General features: G+C 43.6%; 1 protein-coding gene across 5 annotated transcripts in view; it reads left to right on the forward strand.

Moving 5' to 3' along the window:
* The window catches only part of LOC137373907 (spectrin beta chain, non-erythrocytic 1-like), a 362,769-nt gene that overhangs the window by 40,021 nt on the left and 302,471 nt on the right, over positions 1-20,277 (forward strand). For 3 of the 5 annotated variants that reach the window (XM_068039483.1, XM_068039481.1, XM_068039484.1), the window contains exon 1: positions 19,126-19,220. The exons of the other annotated variants lie outside the window; for them this stretch is intronic. The gene's annotated coding sequence lies outside the window, so the exon portion shown is untranslated. Of the gene's footprint in view, positions 1-19,125; positions 19,221-20,277 lie in introns of those variants that run through there. 5 annotated transcript variants of the gene reach the window in all.

Genomic DNA, 20,277 nt, shown 5'->3' on the forward strand with positions numbered 1-20,277 from the left:
TTTTTAAATCTTCCAACTATTTGTCCAATTCTCTTTTGAAGGGTATTATTGAATCTGTATTCACCACCCTATCAGGCAGTGTGTTCCAAATCCTAACCACTCGTTGAGCAAAAAAGTTTTTCCTCTGGATGTCCTACCAGACACCTTAAATCTGTCCTCGCTGGTTATCAACCCTCCCATCATTGAAAACAGTTTCACTTTATTTACTCTGTCTAAACCCTCCATGCTTTTAAACACTTCAATTAAATCTCTTCTTAGCCTTCTCTGCTCAAAGGAGAACAACTCCAGCTTCTTGAGTCTTTCCACGTAACTGTAATCCCTAATCCATTAAACAATTCTAGTAAATCTCATCTGTATCCTTTCGAAAGCCTTCGCATCCTTCTTAAAGTGTGGAGCCCAGAATTGGGGACAATACTCCAGCTGTGGCCGAACATGTGTTTTCTAGATTTGTGGAAACTTTTGTGGGCCTAGTTAATGGTGCAGGGTCTTTATGCGCTTCGCATGATTTCTACCTCCCTTCGGAGGTCTTTCATCGCCATCTTAAAATTCATGTCAGTAGGTGAAAGAACTTCCCTTGTTGTAGTCCAAAAATGTAACAGAATGGAGGTAGTGATCAGCTTCAGGTATGTATATAAAATATTATTTCCAAAATTAAATTGAACTGATGTGAAAAGTTTTACTTTTTTACCCTGAGATGTAAGTGCTGATATGGAATTTAGTGATTGTATCTACAGCATCTAAAAGTTTTTAAGCTTTGTGATCTACTGCAAAAAGACCTCATATTTGTGGCTGTATGAAGCAGCCTTTCGTTTTATCCTGTTTTTTTTAAAGTTTGTTTTCCCCACATTATCTCCTCAAGTCACTTCCTGAAGTCATGCAGCTTCCTTAATCTGAGAAGTAGGGATTTCTCTAATGACCATTGTTGACCTGGCCATGATTGCATCGGAGAGCAGCATATTGTGACTCATCCTTCACTTTTCCTTCATTCCAGCAAAATGCCTGGCTTCTCCCAGGCAACATTGATCAACATAGCATTAGACTGATGGTAGGGAATCAGTGCAACACCGTACTCCGCCATGGCGCAAAGTTCTGAGCTTTTGGGCACTACCTCTCTAATTTCACAAACTTGAATATGGTAGTCAAGGAACTGCTTGAGCAGGTGAGAAGAAGCTGGAAATGATTCAATGATTACCATGGCCATGTGTGGTATAAATATAGAATAATCACTGAATTTCAATCTTGCAGTTCAGTGACAATCACTTGGCACTGATGATCTCAAAAACCATGAACAAAGCATTCTTGTTTCTGAATATCAACAGAAGCACTAAAGTTGAATCAACTTTATTCTTAGGAGTGAGATTAATTATCAGCACATGCATTTTTTCAGTTATTTTATTATCCCAGGACACGATCTGTACATTGCTGATGTAAAGTATATAAATAAAACAGAACATACCTATTAATCGACAAAATTATTTGAATTCTTTTGATTTTGGAGTAGAAACCTTTCCTGACAATTGGTGCGTACAGGACCATAGTAGTTATTAGAATTAGAACATTACAGCGCAGTACAGGCCCTTCGGCCCTCGATGTTGCGCCAACCTGTGAAACCATCTGACCTACACTATTCCATTTTCATCCATATGTCTATCCAATGACCACTTAAATGCCCTTAAAGTTGGCGAGTCTACTACTGTTGCAGGCAGGGCGTTCCACGCCCCTACTACTCTCTGAGTAAAGAAACTACCTCTGACATCTGTCCTATATCTATCACCCCTCAACTTAAAGCTATGTCCCCTCGTGTTTGCCATCACCATCCGAGGAAAAAGACTCTCACTATCCAACCTATCTAACCCTCTGATTATCTTATATGTCTCTATTAAGTCGCCTCTCCTCCTCCTTCTCTCCAACGAAAACAACCTCAAGTCCCTCAGCCTTTTCTCGTAAGACCTTCCCTCCATACCGGGCAACATCCTAGTAAATCTCCTCTGCACCCTTTCCATAGCTTCCACATCCTTCCTATAATGCGGTGACCAGAACTGCACGCAATACTCCAGGTGCGGTCTCACCAGAGTTTTGTACAGCTGCAGCATGACCTCGTGGCTCCGAAACTCGATCCCCCTACTAATAAAAGCTAACACACCATATGCCTTCTTAACAGCCCTATTAACCTGGGTAGCAACCTTCAGGGATTTATGCACCTGGACACCAAGATCTCTCTGTTCATCTACACTACCAAGAATCTTCCCATTAGCCCAGTACTCTGCATTCCTGTTACTCCTTCCAAAGTGAATCACCTCGCACTTTTCCGCATTAAACTCCATTTGCCATCTCTCAGCCTAGCTCTGCAGCCTATCTATGTCTCTCTGTACCCTACAACATCCTTCGGCACTATCCACAACTCCACCGACCTTAGTGTCATCCGCAAATTTACTAACCCACCCTTCTACACCCTCTTCCAGGTCATTTATAAAAATGACAAACAGCAGTGGCCCCAAAACAGATCCTTGCGGTACACCACTAGTAACTAAACTCCAGGATGAACATTTGCCATCAACCACCACCCTCTGTCTTCTTTCTGCTAGCCAATTTCTGATCCAAAGCTCTAAATCACCTTCAACCCCATACTTCCGTATTTTCTGCAATAGCCTACCATGGGGAACCTTATCAAACGCCTTACTGAAATCCATATACATCACATCCACTGCTTTACCCTCATCCACCTGTTTGGTCACCTTCTCGAAAAACTCAATAAGGTTTGTGAGGCACGACCTACCCGTCACAAAACCGTGCTGACTGTCGCTAATGAACTTATTCTTTTCAAGATGATTATAAATCCTGTCTCTTATAACCTTTTCCAACATTTTATCCACAACCGAAGTAAGGCTCACAGGTCTATAATTACCAGGGCTGTCTCTACTCCCCTTCTTGAACAAGGGGACAACATTTGCTATCCTCCAGTCTTCCGGCACTATTCCTGTCGACAATGACGACATAAAGATCAAGGACAAAGGCTCTGCAATCTCCTCCCTGGCTTCCCAGAGAATCCTAGGATAAATCCCATCTGGCCCAGGGGACTTATCTATTTTCACACTTTCCAAAATTGATAACACCTCCTCCTTGTGAACCTCAATCCCATCTAGCCTAGTAGCCTGAATCTCAGTATTCTCCTCAACAACATTTTCTTTCTCTACTGTAAATACTGACGCAAAATATTCATTTAACACTTCCCCTACCTCCTCTGATTCCACACACAACTTCCCACTACTATCCTTGATTGGCCCTAATCTAACTCTAGTCATTATTTTATTCCTGATATACCTATCGAAAGCCTTAGGGTTTTCCCTGATCCTATCCGCCAATGACTTCTCGTGTCCTCTCCTTGCTCTTCTTAGCTCTCCCTTTAGATCCTTCCTGGCTAGCTTGTAACTCTCAAGCGCCCTAACTGAGCCTTCACGTCTCATCCTAACATAAGCCTTCTTCTTCCTCTTGACAAGCGCTTCAACTTCTTTAGTAAACCACGGCTCCCTCGCTCAACAACTTCCTCCCTGCCTCACAGGTACATACTTATCAAGGACACGCAGTAGCTGCTCCTTGAATAAGCTCCACATTTCGATTGTTCCCATCACCTGCAGTTTCCTTCCCCATCCTACGCATCCTAAATCTTGCCTAATCGCATCATAATTTCCTTTCCCCCAGCTATAATTTTTGCCCTGCGGTATATACCTGTCCCTGCCCATCGCTGAGGTAAACCTAACCGAATTGTGATCACTATCACCAAAGTGCTCACCTACATCTAAATCTAACACCTGGCCGGGTTCATTACCCAGTACCAAATCCAATGTGGCATCACCCCTGGTTGGCCTGTCTACATACTGTGTCAGAAAACCCTCCTGCACACACTGGACAAAAACTGACCCATCTAAAGTACTCGAACTATAGTATTTCCAGTCGATATTTGGAAAGTTAAAGTCCCCCATAACAACTACCCTGTTACTCTCGCCCCTGTCGAGAATCATCTTCGCTATCCTTTCCTCTACATCTCTGGAACTATTTGGAGGTCTATAAAAGTCTCCCAACAGGGTGACCTCGCCTCTCCTGTTTCTAACCTCGGCCCATACTACCTCAGTAGACGAGTCCTCAAACGTCCTTTCTGTCGCTGTAATACTCTCCTTGATTAACAATGCCACACCCCCCCCCTCTTTTACCATCTTCTCTGTTCTTACTGAAACATCTAAATCCCGGAACCTGCAACATCCATTCCTGCCCCTGCTCTACCCATGTCTCCGAAATGGCCACTACATCGAGATCCCAGGTACCAACCCATGCTGCAAGCTCACCCACCTTATTCCGGATGCTCCTGGCGTTGAAGTAGACACACTTTAAACCAGATTCTTGCTTGCCAGTGCCCTCTTGCGTCCTTGTAACCTTATCCCTGACCTCACTACTCTCAACATCCTGTACTCTGTCACTACATTTTAGGTTCCCATTCCCCTGCTGAATTAGTTTAAACCCCCCGAAGAGCACTAGCAAATCTCCCCCCCAGGATATTGGTACCCCTCTGGTTCAGGTGAAGACCATCCTGTTTGTAGAGGTCCCACCTACCCCAGAAAGAGCCCCAATTATCCAGGAAACCAAAACCCTCCCTCCTGCACCATCCCTGCAGCCACGTGTTCAACTCCTCTCTCTCCCTATTCCTCGCTTCGCTATCACGTGGCACGGGCAACAACCCAGAGATAACAACTCTGTTTGTTCTCGCTCTAAGCTTCCACCCTAGCTCCCTGAATTTCTGTCTTAAATCCCCATCTCTCTTCCTACCTATGTCGTTGGTGCCTATGTGGTACTCATCCAGTTATGTAACTGGATGAGTAATCCAAAGGCTTGCAATAATGATCATGAGTTCAAATCCCACCATGGCAGCTGGGGAATTTAAATTCAGTTTTTGGTTTCAATAAAGCTGGAATTAAAAAGCTAGTACCAGTATTGACGACCATGAAACTACCGGATTGTTGTTTAAAAAAAAAAACCCATCTGGTTCACTAATGTTCTTGAGGGAAGGAAATATGCCATCCTTACCCAGGCTGGCCCATATGTGACTCGAGGCCCACGGCAATGCGGGCGACTCTTAAACCGCCCTCTGAAATGGTCTAGTAAGCCACGTAGTTTTATTCGAGAAGGCACTCACCACTATCTTCTCCAGGTCAGTTAGGAATGGGCAATAAATGCTGGCATTGCCAGTTATGCCAACATCCTGTGAATGAATGATACAAAATTTCAGAGTTTATCACCATATTCATTACCTGCCAGTCACGTGGGCCACCTGTAGCCCAGGTGGGTGGAATACTGAACATCTAAATGAATGAGCCATGGTATAATCTATGAATAAGTGAATGTCTAATTGTGAGTTATACTTTCTTATAAAAGTACATGTTACATTTTTTGTGAATGTTTTGACTTTCCTTCGCATCATGTGATTGAGGTGGTATGGTGCATTTAATTAAAGCAAATCGTCATATACGAGCTGGTGGAAGACAGCATTGCTTGATCAGAAATGGTAATATAATCTTTTGGCCATTTTCAGGAATGCACTATTTGGAGCAGAGTTTTATCTGTAATTCGTGATGGGGAACTTCTGCCCCTATAACGGCAGAAAATGTAGGTGTAGTAATGATACTCAGTCCCAAGTGTCCTTAATGTGATTTGTAAACAGTTTATTAGAAATATGGCAGTTAGAAGAGGCTGAACAGGAGTTTAAAATAAATTCAATTTCAAGACAAACAACTACTTGTGTTTACGTAGCACCTTTAACATAGGAAAACATCCCAAGGCAATTTACGGGAGCATTATCAAAAGTTTGATACTGAGACACATATGGAGATATTAGGACAGGTCAAAGAGGTCGGTTTTAAGGAGCGTCTTAAAGGAGGACAGGTAGAGATGCAAAGAAGTTTAAGGAAAGAAATAGAGTGTAAATCGATTCCTAATCATTAGTAAGTAAAAATGAGCAACAGATGCTGTCGTTGGACATGTGATCTCAGTACTCATTGGCACAGTGTATGCAAGTGTTCTTTAACTTTTTTATGTATTTGTTGGAAAATGGTAAGGCAAAACCAGTGTTCAAGTTTTTTTGATCACTGGATGCTTTACTTCCTTGGGTTACTGAATGATTGTAGGTGTTAGGCACTTATACTTGTGAAACGCACCTTCTTGTATTATGTTTTGCACTAAGATTAGTGCATGTGACTAAAATGGTGTCACTGTTGTGCCTTTAACGATGAAACCTTTTTGTCATTTAATCTCTTCTGCCTTCTCTCCTTTCATAAACCTTCCCTTTTGTTCTTCCCACCTTCTCTCCTTTTATTTGCTTAAACCTATTATATTTCTAAATCTTCCCAGTTGTGCTGAAAGATCACAGACCTGGAATGTTAACTCTTTCTCCACAGATGCTGCCAGACTTGCTGAGTATTTCCAGCATTTTCTGTCTTTATTATAAACATGCATAGATCTGTTCGACCAAATGGCCTGTTTCTATGCTGTAAATACCGTGTAAGACAATGCAAGAATGTATAAGAAACCCTACCCTATCTTCTCACTAATTGATGGGTATTTTGGCCAATTGTAGCATCTCTGCCAATGTGCTATCTGAGATCAGCTAACAACACAGACTGGGGATAAAAAGTTGTACTAGGCAGATCCTAGGTTTAATATCAAATGTTTTAGGCGCTAAGGATTTGCTGAGGTGGCTAAGATGGGGTCTTGAGCCAAAATGTCGGTTTAGCCTGCGTTTAGCACAGGACATGTCTTGGTAAAGGAGTTGAAGCTTGCGACAGGATTAACAACCCAGAGGTTTGTTAAGGAGCGGATTGCCACTTAAGTTGCCTGCTGGAGCTCATTAAAGAAGCTCCATGGCATTTTGGTGGATAGTGTTTGGCCTAATGCCCTCTCCTAACAACTAATTGTTGCAGAGGATTTCTAGTGCTATAGCACTACTTAAAGCTACACAACCATTCACTTGCTGCCAGAAGTTTGAAGAGGATTTTGAAACAGATTGGGCGACTTTCTGGGACATTTTGTCAAGACTTCGCTAACACTCTAGACACATTTATTTTGGAAATTCTTTGAAAAGTTTCACCAAAGAAGAGTAAGTGCTTTGCTACATATAGGAGTCACCAGCAGAATGTGCTTGCTCATCAGTACCTTGCTCGGGGTCTTCCTTGTTCTGCAGGAGTAATGGCAGGAGGACATGAGGCCAGCTGGAGCAGCACTAGCTGTTGCAGGAGAGAGGGACAGAAAGACGAGGTAGCCTCCTTCCTCCCTGTGGGTACAGGACATCCCTCTTCCCCAGGACCTCCAGTGCCGTGCCGAAAAATCTGTACACCCTCTTGCTTGGCCCATGAGCCATCCTGAAACTTGCTGCTGTGTGTCAGCCAGCCCACTGCAAACCTTCAGTGGAAGTGGGTAAGTGGAGCCCGCATAAACTGCTCCGCAAAAATTGCGACAAATCAGTGCTTGTGAACGAAACCTGCAGGTGTCTGTTTTAGCTCCTCCAGATACATTCAAATCATGATCATCATAAATTGGTCCAAAAATTGCATGATAAATCCACACTTTCAAATGACTTTCTCATTAACACAGCACCCCATTAGCGCCTGTTCTTACCCTTTCACCAAAATAGCTCCCAGTTGGTCATTGGAGAGCACAAGCATGAACTTTTATTAACAATAAATGAATGAGGTGTAACTGGGTCTTTAAGGGTGTACTACGTTTATAATTGCTGCTGAATCGGCTCAATGGCCCAGAAACAATTTTATATTTGTCGAATGTCAAATTTCTCCATGATAAATTCCAAATTTAAATTTTTTTTTAAAGAAGTTTGTTTCTGATATTTTAGTTTCTACCTTAATCCCCTGTAGAAATGTCTCAATCATTTATTTTGCGAACGAAATTTAAAATTACAAGTGAAGGGATTCAGTAGTTTTTACTTCCTGTTTGTGAGAACACTTCAATATGATTGGCTGTTTACTCTGCTTGATGGCATCACTGCTACTGGACTCCTGAGTCAAAATTTATGGCCCCCCCAACCCCCACTTGAGAGAGGGCTAAGAGGTGGGGTGGGTGACCGTAAAATCGTGTGGGAGACGGGTGCCGTGCACATCACCTACCCACCCCCACTGCTATTTTAACAGCGGCAGAGCAAATAGCAACTGGCCAATTGAGGTCCTTAAGTGGGCAATTAACTGCCACTTGAGGTTCTCTTCCTGCAGCCACTGATATTTTACCTGGCAGCTTCCTTGCGGGCTGGGGAGGGGGCCCTCCTGTTTGGACATTCTTTGCCCCCGGAGGGCCCCCCTAGTAGTGCATGCCACCCCCACTAAAACTAACTCCCCCCCCCCCCCCCCCACCTTAACTCTTTGAAGGGTGTGCCCATCTTTCCTTCCCTTGCTGAGTGCAGTCCGAGCAGTGGCCATTGCTCCTGGTGATGCTGCTGGGAATGAGGAGCTGCTGGCCATCTGGTCAAGAGCTCTTGGAGGTGGGACCTCCTGCCTCAAAAGGACAGATGTCCTGACTGAGGCCAATTAATGGCCTGGGCCACCCAAAATAGCAGAGTGGCTTCCAGGCCCGGTGGAGGTGGGTTCAGCCCTGGCTTTCCAGCTGTTGGGCAGGGCCACCGTCTCAACATTAAATTCCGGCCCTGGAGATCCCCTTGACTTGGTGCCAGATTCAAATTGCCATCTGTGAAGTCCACACCACAGAGATTGCTAAATCTCTCTGAGCAGTTTTCTTTGAGCTCAGGGGCGAGTGACATTGCTTTCCTGCTCACTGCAAAATCCAGCTGACAATTAAGATACTTTGAGATTATTTCCTACAATCATACAGCTTCTGCTACTGCAAAAAAACTAATCCTACATTGCTTTTCTACCTGTACTACCTATTACTCTGCATTTTCCCTCGAAGAACTGCAACATTGATGCCATTCATATAGTAGGGATTAAAGGGTTCAGTGCACCCAGAACAGTAAGTAAGTACTTAAAAAGAATCAAAGTAGTGGAGGCAAAGTGGCATAATGAATTTCAATTCAGTTGAGACTGATGGGATAAATCTTCTTTCTCCAGTAGATGAAAGGGCCCAGTGTAAAATGAACTTGGATAGTCTCAGCCCAATTCTAGTAGATTTGGTTCTACTTATTAAACTACTTATAACTCAACAAGTTGGCACTAAATTATCAGTTTCACCAATGGAACTAGTAAAAATGGGTGGTGTGGGGAACAGAAAATGTCATGATTATGCTTTTATTGTGTACTGTTGGGGAAAATTTGAAGAAGCTCACATAATACGTTTTGCTTACAGCTTATGATTCCACTGAAAGATTGCCTGAGTTGCCTCTCTCTCTCACCAACCGCCCAAAATCATTTGCACAAGAGCGAACTCATTTTTTGTAAACTACTTGCAACCAATCTGTGTTCTGTTTATGCTATTATGTTTCAGAAATAAAATCCTGTTTTGATGTTTAAACTGATGCTCCTGTTTTTAATGTGATTTTAGACCACTTCATGTTACACCAACATATCTTCCATTTGTTTGCCTGTGTGTATAAAAGTTGGCACATTGAGAATCAATGTAATTGAATGGTCTATGTGTAAACAGCATGCCGTCTTCAGAATATAATTTTGACGCTCCCTTTGCATTCTATTGTCTTCAGTCCCTGCCACATATTCCATTCCATACTCCATCGCTCTCTCTGGTCAATGTCTGAGTCTGAATCAGACCTTTTGCAACCTTGGTGTGTCCTATTTGACCCTGACTTGAACTTCCGATCCCATAGCCTCTGCAACACCAAAACCAATCAGAAATGCAAATAGCCACCCCAGTGTTGCCAATTAGCTACATGCAGAGAGTGACTAATATCTTGGACAACACTGAATTATATGTCATAATGGAAAGTTGATCGAGCAACAAGCCCAGAAATTATGCCGTGGGATGGTTTTCTACAGGTACTTAACATGTGAGCATCAGATTGCATTAACTGCTTTCTAATGGTGATATTAATCCGTTGGGGGTTAAATTCGACAGCCCCCAGAAACAATTAATTTGCGCCTGTTGATTGCCGTGCAGGCAGATCAGCATCTTCGTGCGGCCTGCCCATTTTAATGATTTCAGCATCCAGCCAGCACTAACTATTGGGGGCCAATATTGTGAGTGGCTAACATCAGGTAATGTTAGCCTGTGCTGCTTAAAGCTAGCTTGCACCATTTAAAGGGGAGGTGCACTGTGGCCGGAGCAGCAGTCATGCAGTAAGTGAATCTGACCTGGGAAACATTGAAGAATTATACAACATGGGAGAGAGTGGGCTCCAAGGTTTTCAGATGCTGCACTGGAGGCCTTGGTGGAGCAGGTGGAAAGGAGGAGAGATATCCTGAATCCACAGAGGCTCTCCAGAGACAATCTGAAAAGGCAGTGAGATCGGATAGCCGTGGAGGCCAATAGCAGGAGCTAAGCCCTGAGGACTTGGATGCAGTGCCGCAACAAGTTCAATGACCTCAGGTGTGATCAAGGTCACTGAATGCATCTTCAAATGCCATATCCAACCAACCGCATCGCTCGGCTCAGACACTGCACAATTCAACACATCTTTATCACTCAACTACCAACAATTTCTATCAATCAGGACTCATACTAACATTCATATGCTTCACTGCACCCTCATACTTAGCACTGCTGCAAGTCTCACACCACAGCTGGGCTGAATTTAGTGCGGACATTTGGAGCAGGAATGGTGGCATGGGGGGGGGGGGGGGGGGTCCAGAGAATCACGTCGGAAGCATCTGCTCTGAAATCTGATGTCGCACCGTTGGTTCTGGACTCACTTAGAGGTGGGAAAGCACCAAGGTGGCCTCGCTGCCCTAATGCGACAGGAATGCAATTTCAATTGCTGAGAACAATGAGAATTCTTCACAATTCAGTGGGGGGCTTGTAATTAAGTGGACAATGGGCAGCCCTCAGGTGTCTTTGGATTCCCGGCCATTGAAAGCTGGCGGCACTGAGGCAAGGCTTCCGTGCCATGATTGATAGGCAGGCATGCCCAGTACTGCATAGGGGAAAAGGGGGGAGTGGAGGCCTACAGTGCTGTGCACTCTGCAAGGTGGGGTGGGGGGGGTGGTGGGTCATGGTCTTGGGTGCTCTGCAAGGGAGGGAGTTGGTTTTGGGTGGCTGCCTGAGGTGTCCAACTGTTCGGTGAGAAGGTTGGGTGTCCATACTGCTAGATGAAAGGGTCAGCTATCAGAAAGGGTGGGTGCTGAGGGTCATCAAGAAGTCTGCCGGGAGAAGTAGCAAAAGCACAAAAGAACTTTATATAATGCAGCAGCTACCATATTTTAAGCACCTGAGGACACCCAAATGTGTCTAAGTCACTGTCTTTATATGTTTGTGAGTGCTTCTAGGAGGTGTTAGCCCTGCGCCAGCAGCTGGGCAGGAGGCAGGCTGTTGATCAGGCGGCCCCTCGGCCTGGGATGCCTTCGGCTGCCTGAGGGTTTCCTGCACAGGTGCAGGACTCTCCTTAGGCATCACTGCTACTGGAGCTGGGCTCCGACTGTCAGAGGCCTCAGCTGTCTCTGCCTCAGCCAGCTGCTCGGGTGTGTGCTTGGTGCTGTCGCCAGCTTGTGATGCTAATTCTACAGCTGAGCAGTTACCCACTGAGGTGAAAGTATCTGTACTGATGGAAAGTACTGATGAGTCATGTGACGGTGCTTCCTCTGAGTACTCCTCCTCAGAGGTTGACAGCTGTCCTGCTTCTGCTGAGCTTTCCTGCAGATGCCAACCTGCATAAGAGAACACAAATGTGTGGGTTAGGCTGTGCAGATCTCATCATGCCAACCATGCATGATGTGGATCTCCCAGAAGTGAACTGTGTGTTGATGGAAGACAATCCTCACTCACTTGTGCGGAGACTGCAGTCTCACCATCCACTATTGAGGGCCGCCCTGGGTCCCTGCTAATTCCAGTGCCCCCTCCTCAGCTGTCGAGACAGGACGGATGTCTGGTATTCCTCCGTCAGTCCGCAATGTCTCCCTCCTGTAATGGGCTGCCTTGTCCTGCAAGTGGGAAGAGGGATGTTGTCATACTTCTCAGAGAGATCAGCATGACAGTTCTGCTAGTGACAGCCCCTCATTTCTTAGTCGAGTATCACATATAGCTCATGCTCCCATTCGCGCTCAGGAGAGTTAATGGGGGTGAGCTGTGAAAGAAGGTGGCCTGTGGCCAAGATGCAGCCATGCATCTGTCAGGATCAGGTAATGCCTAAACCGCTCTGCCAGCGCAGTTGTAGTGCCTTCGTCCTATGTCCTGCTTCCTCCTGCATAGCCACGTGTAATCCCTAAAAAGGAGAGGGGTATGGAGTAGTCACCTTGGTAGAATGAAGGATGTTGTCTTATGGCACTGTACCCATGTCCGGAGGGGTGACTGCACAGCTGCTGACCTCCTCTGCGATCTCCATTCTGACTTGCTTGGTCAGGTGGGAGGATCTCTTCTTGGCATAACTGGGGAAGAAGACCTTCTGCCTTTCCCTTCCAAACTGTAGGAGAATCTTGAGGGAGGCATCACTAAACCGTGTGGCCACCCTGTGTCTTGCCTTTGCCATCCTGCAGAATCCTTCTCGGGGGATGGGGAGGGGGGAGGTCCAGGAGTCTCTCCAACACCGGTCTCAGTTGTGAACAGCTAGCAGCAAATCAGTCCAAGGCAGCAATGCAATCAGGACTTTAAAGACGGCATCAGCACCTGCTCTGGAGTCATCCAACACTGTATTCGACATCTCGCATCCTGCCCCTGCTGTGTGATTGGCCAGGCCACGCGCCTCCATTATGTAAAGTGGTCGTCCACGTGATTAGGGGGAATCGTACACATTTTGGAGTCTGCTGCCAGGACCCACGACAGGCTCACTAAATTCAGCTCACCATCAGCTATTAAACTATGACAACCAAACCACCCAAACAGATTGCATGGTATTGACACATTCGCTTTCTCTGGCAGGACAAGGCGGCGCACGACGGAAAGAGGTAACCAGAGGGCGACAGGTGTGCCCTCATGTCCTGATCCCGATGGAGGAGACTGTGTTGGCCATTATTGGGATGCCCATTGCTAAGGCCGTGGCTAGCAGCAGAGCTGAAATTATCAAAGATGATGGTATCCTCATACCTAGTCCTCCTTTATCTCACACTCTCTTCTGATTGACAAGCTGCATCTATATTAAGCATGCATCTCTTACTCTATTTCCTTACCTCCCTGGACCACAGTCTTACTCTTGTGCCTTTTTCTGTTCAGATATCCAAGAAGCAAAATCTGGCCAAGTACTACAGGAACAGCAAGGGACAGTGCTGAAGAAGAACACACTCGCAGCCACCAACGCAGATACCAACACTGGGCATAGTTTAGAGGACAGCATACAAGGGTGTTCTGCATGTGATGCAACACTGGGTGCAAGTGGCCTACAGCTAGGGTAGGAGGCAAGCATACTGTATATGCCAGCTTGCCAGAGGCCAGGTTGCACATGAGTTTGCTGCAGAGGACTCAGATAAGCACTTGGATGGGGCATCCTACAGAAGAAGTCTGATGGGTATTGTTACAGCCGAGGTGGGAGGAGTGCCCTATCTTCTAGTCCCACTTCTCCGCAGGTGACAACATATATTTTTTAAATGTTTACCCAGTTACAGATTCAGTCAATCATATACTCTTTTATCCCAGAATAAAATACACCAATCGGGTTTCTTTAATAAACAACAAAATTATCAGTTTATTATCAACAAGACTTATCCAGTAACGAAGCAAGCATTAACACACAGATTGAAACATGAAAGTTCCTGTTATGAACAGGTGAGAAAGGTGTCTAGGTGTCCCTTTTAGCCTTCACCTGGTCTTCTTGTAACAGGACTTAATTTTAAACACACTGTGTTTTGAGCTCCCCCTTGGTGAATCCTTGTTCACTACTTTCTGATTATAAGGCAAAGAAATGAGCATAAACAGGCTTTCATAGGTTTAAAGAAGAAAAGTGAAATTTATTAAAACTTAAACTCTAATTTGGTTAACGCCTACGAATGCATGCCGTGCCCCATGCTAGCATGCATATGCGATACACACATGCAAATAGAGATAGAAAAGAGCAGCAGAAAAAATAAAGTAGAGAGGTTTGAGGCAATATCAGAAGAGTTTCTTGTGACTGTGCTTCAAGCTCACTGTAGTCCTTTTGTAGGTAATTCTTGCTTTTCGTTGGGGCCTGGTATTCTTCTTAAACCTTGTTCACTGTCGGAGACTTTTCTCTCTTGGGGTTCATGTGTCTTCAATTCCATGAGAAAGAGATGGGAGCAGACAGGAGAGAGATATTCTCAGTCCAGGGGCAAAACTGCTTCCTGAGTTTTAAAACTCTGTGGCAAGTTCAAATTCAAAAAAACTCCAACCTCCAGTTAATCATGTGACTAAACTGGTCTGACCAGGTCTTCAGTGTATTGGGGAAGCAGGGACTGGTTCCTTTGTTCCAACACTGGCTGCTAGTCTGCAAAATAGGTTTTTCTGGCGAGGGGCCTGGCAATTCCTTATGATAGGCCCTCTTGCCCGCAATAATTTTAAGTTTTAATGTTCATGTGGCAAAATAATGTGTGCCTCATTCCTGGCAGGTGGGGACCTGCATGACAGATCCCTTTTTAAATTCCCAACAAACACACACACACACACACACATACACACACAGGAAAAAAACAAATACTTTGGCCAAATACTTGCTCATTCTTGCAGGAAAAAAGAGGAGATAGGGAAGGATGCCAGTCGTCCCTTTTGGTCTGGCGTCCGGGTCTACGGTGACTGGTCACTGGGATCTTTTCTAAGGCAATTCATTTCAGGCGGTGTTGAGGATTAATCTGGCAGGACTTTCCAGCTTCTCAGAAAGATGCAGCACCAGATATTTTAGCTCTCCCACCCTAGATTTTTGCAGGGTTTCTTCAAAAAGGTAGAGAAAGAGGTGAGCTGGGTGGTTTTTCCTTGGCAAGTTGATCTCCAACTGTCTTCAAAACAGTTCACACCTCAACTAAACTGAAAACAATCCAAACCGAAAACAGCAAGTCAATCTCTTGACCTCCATAAACCTTGACATGTGGCTTCTCTAAACATCTTCCCCAGGTCACCAAGGTTTCTGTTGTTTATTGAGCTTAAAGCACATGATTTCCAGCAAAGGTTGTTTTCAAACAACATCTCAAGTCTCTTTTCAATGAACTTGGTAAAAAAAAACACATCCATGGAATGTTTTTCAGTTTTAAAACATAAGTCCTTAAACAAAAAAATTTAAAATGGAAGCACTTTCTTAACGGTATGCACAAGGAAATGCTTGCTTCACTCATAGGACTGCCAGAAAGCTTCCGGTCAGTGTCAAGGAGCACAGAGGAGTCCAGTACCAATTTGGCACAGAGCTTGGAGCCCATCCTTTGCAGCATGGAAATGGTGACCGATTACAGTTGCATTTGTAGACCCAGCCATGATGCAGCATTTGATGGCCGATTTCATAATTAACACTGCAGCACAAGCAGCAGCCATCCAACTCCTGATTGCTGCAGTGGAAGCTCAGACTGTTGCCATCATGGCTGTGAATCAGAGTGTGCAAAGAGGCTTGCAGTGTCTCACAGCAGTCCAGCAATCTTTCCTCCAACAGGTTGCCGGGATTGCTGAGACTCCATCCTGGGAGAGTGGTTGCATGGAACATTAACCTGTTGTCCTCTTTTAGGAAGACAGCATTCATCCTGTCACTCTGCCAATGCTCTTTGCTGTTGCCTGCTCGCCTGCCTGCCTGCCAGCCAGCCCAGACTGCTGTTGCCAGTGCCGAAATGGTGCAGTCCCAGGCTGGGTCTTTAAAGCCAGAGCTTCTTGAGGTCGTTCTCCAAGGTCGTCTGCAGTTTCCTCCACGGTAAGTCAACAGCCTTCCACCAGCCAGGCTGCAACCACTGGGCTCACACTGAATAGGAGCACTAGGACAGGCAAAGACACACTGAAGGAATGTACAAGGGGGATTATTGACTTGTATGCCATATACCATAATTTCATTTATAAATTTGGTTTGTAATATTCACTTTGTGATGCCTTTTATTTTTTCATTGCGGCCAAGCGGACATTGTGATGGTCAGTGATGGTCACTATATTATGTCATGTAATTACCAGGCTTTGTAGTAAGTTGAAGCTTTTCAAGTATAGAAAGTCACCCCTGGATGTATATTTTCTGCAAAACTATATGATGTAACAGGTCTATCTTATACACTATTTTTCTAGGTTTGTATTAATTCATAGAGGATTATTGTATCATTGTGACAATTATGGCAAAAGATATTCTTTAAAATTGAAATTTCAAAGCAAGAGTACCTTGTGTACTTTTTAACATAGGATAGCAATGGATATTTGCTCAGACATTAGAAGAGGGCATAGAAAGAAAGAGTTGGAGCTATGCCTTGCTGCACAACTAGTGCCCAGTGTTCCTCAGCCCCCACCCGACCCCCTGCCCCGTGTGCACCTGAAAGACAAGTCAGTCTGAATCAGTGAAAACAAAAATTGTGTTACTAGCTTAGGTGCTTGCTTAAGCTTTGATTGTTCCACCAGAGCACTTTTGTTCCATTTGAAAGCTGCACTTCGCTCTTTTGTTGCAGATGTTGGTTTTGATTTTTAAAATAGGTGTGCATTTTCACAGCAGGTGAGCTAACCAGTAACAATGGCTGTTGATAGGACATGTGGAGATCTAGCGACCAGCAGTACAGACTATATAAGGTGACAACAGACCACAGGGAGATTGATGATGATAGGATGTATAATGCATTAGATTTATAATGTACGGGGTTTTCCTGGGAGGTAATGCGTCACAGATTTTTGGTTTCTTCATGGAAAGAATTTTGGGATTAATACAGGCTTAAAAAAAGCTTTTTTTTATCACAGATATGTATGAGAGTCAGCCAATTCTGCATAAGGAATGTCACAGCTAGTGCAATGAGGGCAATTGCACCATTTCAGCCCCATTAACCAGAATGACCCCCTCTCATTTTGAGAGTAGCAGCAGATGTTCTTTCTAAAACTTGCTTCAGAGTTGGGGCAGGGTTGGTGGGGTGGGGGGGGGGGATGGTGGCGTGGGTGGGGGGGGGGAAGTGGCAGTGAGAGAGATAAGTAGTTTTATTGACCAGTCTATTGGCAAGTCATAGATCAGGGAGGAAGTCAGTATCACAACCCTCCCTTGGTTGAGAACATACAGAGGAAAGGGTCCCATTGGCAGTTATGTTTTTAACAAGAGGCTGTTGCCGAGAAATTGCCTTGGGCAGTATCGCACCAGCTGCCTGTTGGACATCTGCCTCATATTCAGTTCTATTGAAAGATTAGTTTTTGTAGTTAGAAATTGTCTAGAAAGGAATGGCCAAAAACAAGTAAGTCAGCTTGTGAAAAAGACAGATCACATTGAGGTAGACCTTGAACTCGCCACTTAGCCATAAAATTGGCTTTGTAAATTGGCTGTCCGTTACAGAAACTACGCAACTTTCATTTAGATTGAAATCAGTAGAAATGAAAATTGGGCAGTTTCTATAATGTGTGGCTGACCTGCAACAACAGCTTTACACCCAGGTAAATTGAAAATCTACCCCATGGTTTATTATTTTTGTGGGAGAAAAGTGAGATTGCGTTAAGTAAGTGGAATATGCCTTGATTAATACTCAATACGTTCCCTTGTGGTCTGAAGTAAAGTAGATTAATGATTCGTGTCTGATCTTGTCTTGCCATGTGTTTGGGTCTGCTTTTGAAAAGATTGGAAAAGCACTTCTGAGGCCACGTGCAAAAATCATGATATCCATCTCAGATCAAAAGGGGATCTTTTATTTATTACGCTGTTGTATAATTCGTTACTGGGTAATAAGAGCACACTTCGGAATGTAGCACACTCAAACTACTTGCAGGAATGATAAGAACCACTTACACCCAAGAGAATATTCATAAGTGAAACTTTCTTCATGCAAGTATACCAATTGCACCAGAATTATAATTTTGTTTTCTTGCCGGTTATTTAAAAATGCAAATCTCTGACAACAAATATAACCTTTTAAATCGGGCTGGAAATGTGGCTATTCAGATAATATGGTTACAGCATTGTGTGTTTTCTTACATAAAACATTTACATTATTTTTCTTCTGTGTGAAGTAGGGCGCTGCACAAGATTGGATGGGTTATCGGGTACCTTTTGTGAATTGTGAATTGAATGGCATTGCCAGTGCAAGCTCTGTGAAGGGTCTGATTGTCTGATTACTTCATGCTATTGCTTTTATACCATAGGTGCTCTATAAATATTATTGAGACAATTTGTGTGAGAGCATGCATACGAAAGAAATACATAAGTTAGGTGTAGTGAGTGGAGTGGGTGAGTGTTAAGAGCAGCAGGCTTGTGAGGGAATGGTGACTTTGGACCCAGTATTTCCCATGTCTGGGACTATTGTAGTCTAATTGATAGAGATTGATTTCTATAATTAGTTAGCAACTCCATTTTTGTTGTATCATGTAACTCCCGAGATGGTAGAAAATGAACAAAATGGTGATTCATCTTTTCTCGTCTAGCAATTCCTATGTTCCTGGTATATTCCAATAGATGCTCCCTATACTAAACATTAAAGAAACTCAGGAATTCTTGTCGCCACTTTTGTTGAGTACTCATGCATTTGAAAGAAGATTCAACTGTTGACCCATGAATGATCATTAATTATCATTTCATATTCACAAATATATGCAGTTCGAAGAATATTTGTCTTGAAATGTGTACATGAATTGGCAATGTAGTACATTAGATCAGTCAATGTGAAACTTATTGCTTAATTGTATTTTTGTACTGGTAGTGAGTTGTATTTCAATCCCTGAGAGCCGTGGGATTGCATTGGGCTCAGTTTTGAACTTATTGCTTAAGCTCCATACCAGAAATGAGAGCATCTTGCTGACTGATGATAACTACAGTATTTCATGCCAGCCCTCGTAACATTTATCAGCAGCTGTTTGAGGCAATGCCGACTGATCGCTCTCAGCCAACACCCAACCCCTCCACCGAGTGATATTAATGTGAATGTTACATTGTGGGTCATTCCAGCAACACTCACACACATACAAGGACAGGGGCCAGAGGATTGTACAACCACCTGGAACATTTGGAAGGAACTTTTTACAATTTTCGGCTGTTGGATGTATGTATTTGGAACAAATTGCTAGTTTAATAATTAGAATGTTGTGTGTTTTTTCATTACTTAACGGTGTAATTGTAAATTGGTAAATTGTTGAACTCTACTTTTGAATGTACTTACAAATACTAACCGTAATGAAGTAAGCCTCTGTACCGTTAAATAATGTGACTGAGCAGAATTTAAAAGTAGTAGCTCCAGCAATTTTGGTTAGGTCAAATATAGATTTGAGTCCTAAACAATGTATTTCTTCACTTTTTTTTAAAGTTACTTTGCCACCTTTTAGTTACTGCCATATCACAAACCATTTTTTGATTGAGAGGGTAGACAAGCATGCTATTCTAGCCCTTTTCTATTGTCAGTTTTGTAACCGGCTACCAGTGTGTATGTGACAATGATGTAAGTTGGCTGACACTTCTGCGTTCTTTTTGACCTCAACGGGAGCATTTTGCTTCTGCTTGTGACCTCTGCCGAATGGCTTGGTTAAGCTTACAGCCATTTTCTACCCTACATACTGTAGAATATTGATAAGTCCATATGTTGTGCTAGAGAAAAGAAGGCATTTTAAAAGTATCAGCTTTTTAATGCCCAAACTTCTGTCCAAGTTTTGGATAATTGGAGTGAAGTTAATCAGTGACTTTCTGGATTTAACTAACATGTAAAGGCTTTAAGCAAAATTTATGTGGAACTTACTAATTGAAAGCCTGACTTAAGTTAAAGGTAGGGGAAGTAGAGTTTCTGTTTTGGGCGCAATTGGTGATCTGGGTGCAAATTGTGCTCAAAATTGCACTAGTTTTGAGAAGTGTTTTTTTCTTGAGTTTCCACTCGCTCTCATTTGCATGTCACTGAACGCAAAATCTGCCATGAACCAGTGCAATTGGACAGCATTTTAAAACATAATTTTTTAAAAAGAAATTTTACTTTGAAAAAATTCCTTGAGTGGTAACAGTGCAGTTAAATTAATACAGCTATCAATAGGTTTACCACAAAAAAATAACCATTTTTAATCAGTGTCAATCTACCACCTGTAAGTAAGCTGAGAAATTACTGAACATTACTCTTA

The sequence above is a fragment of the Heterodontus francisci genome, chromosome 9 (genome assembly GCF_036365525.1).
Source record: "Heterodontus francisci isolate sHetFra1 chromosome 9, sHetFra1.hap1, whole genome shotgun sequence".
Classification (NCBI taxonomy): Eukaryota; Metazoa; Chordata; class Chondrichthyes; order Heterodontiformes; family Heterodontidae; genus Heterodontus; species Heterodontus francisci.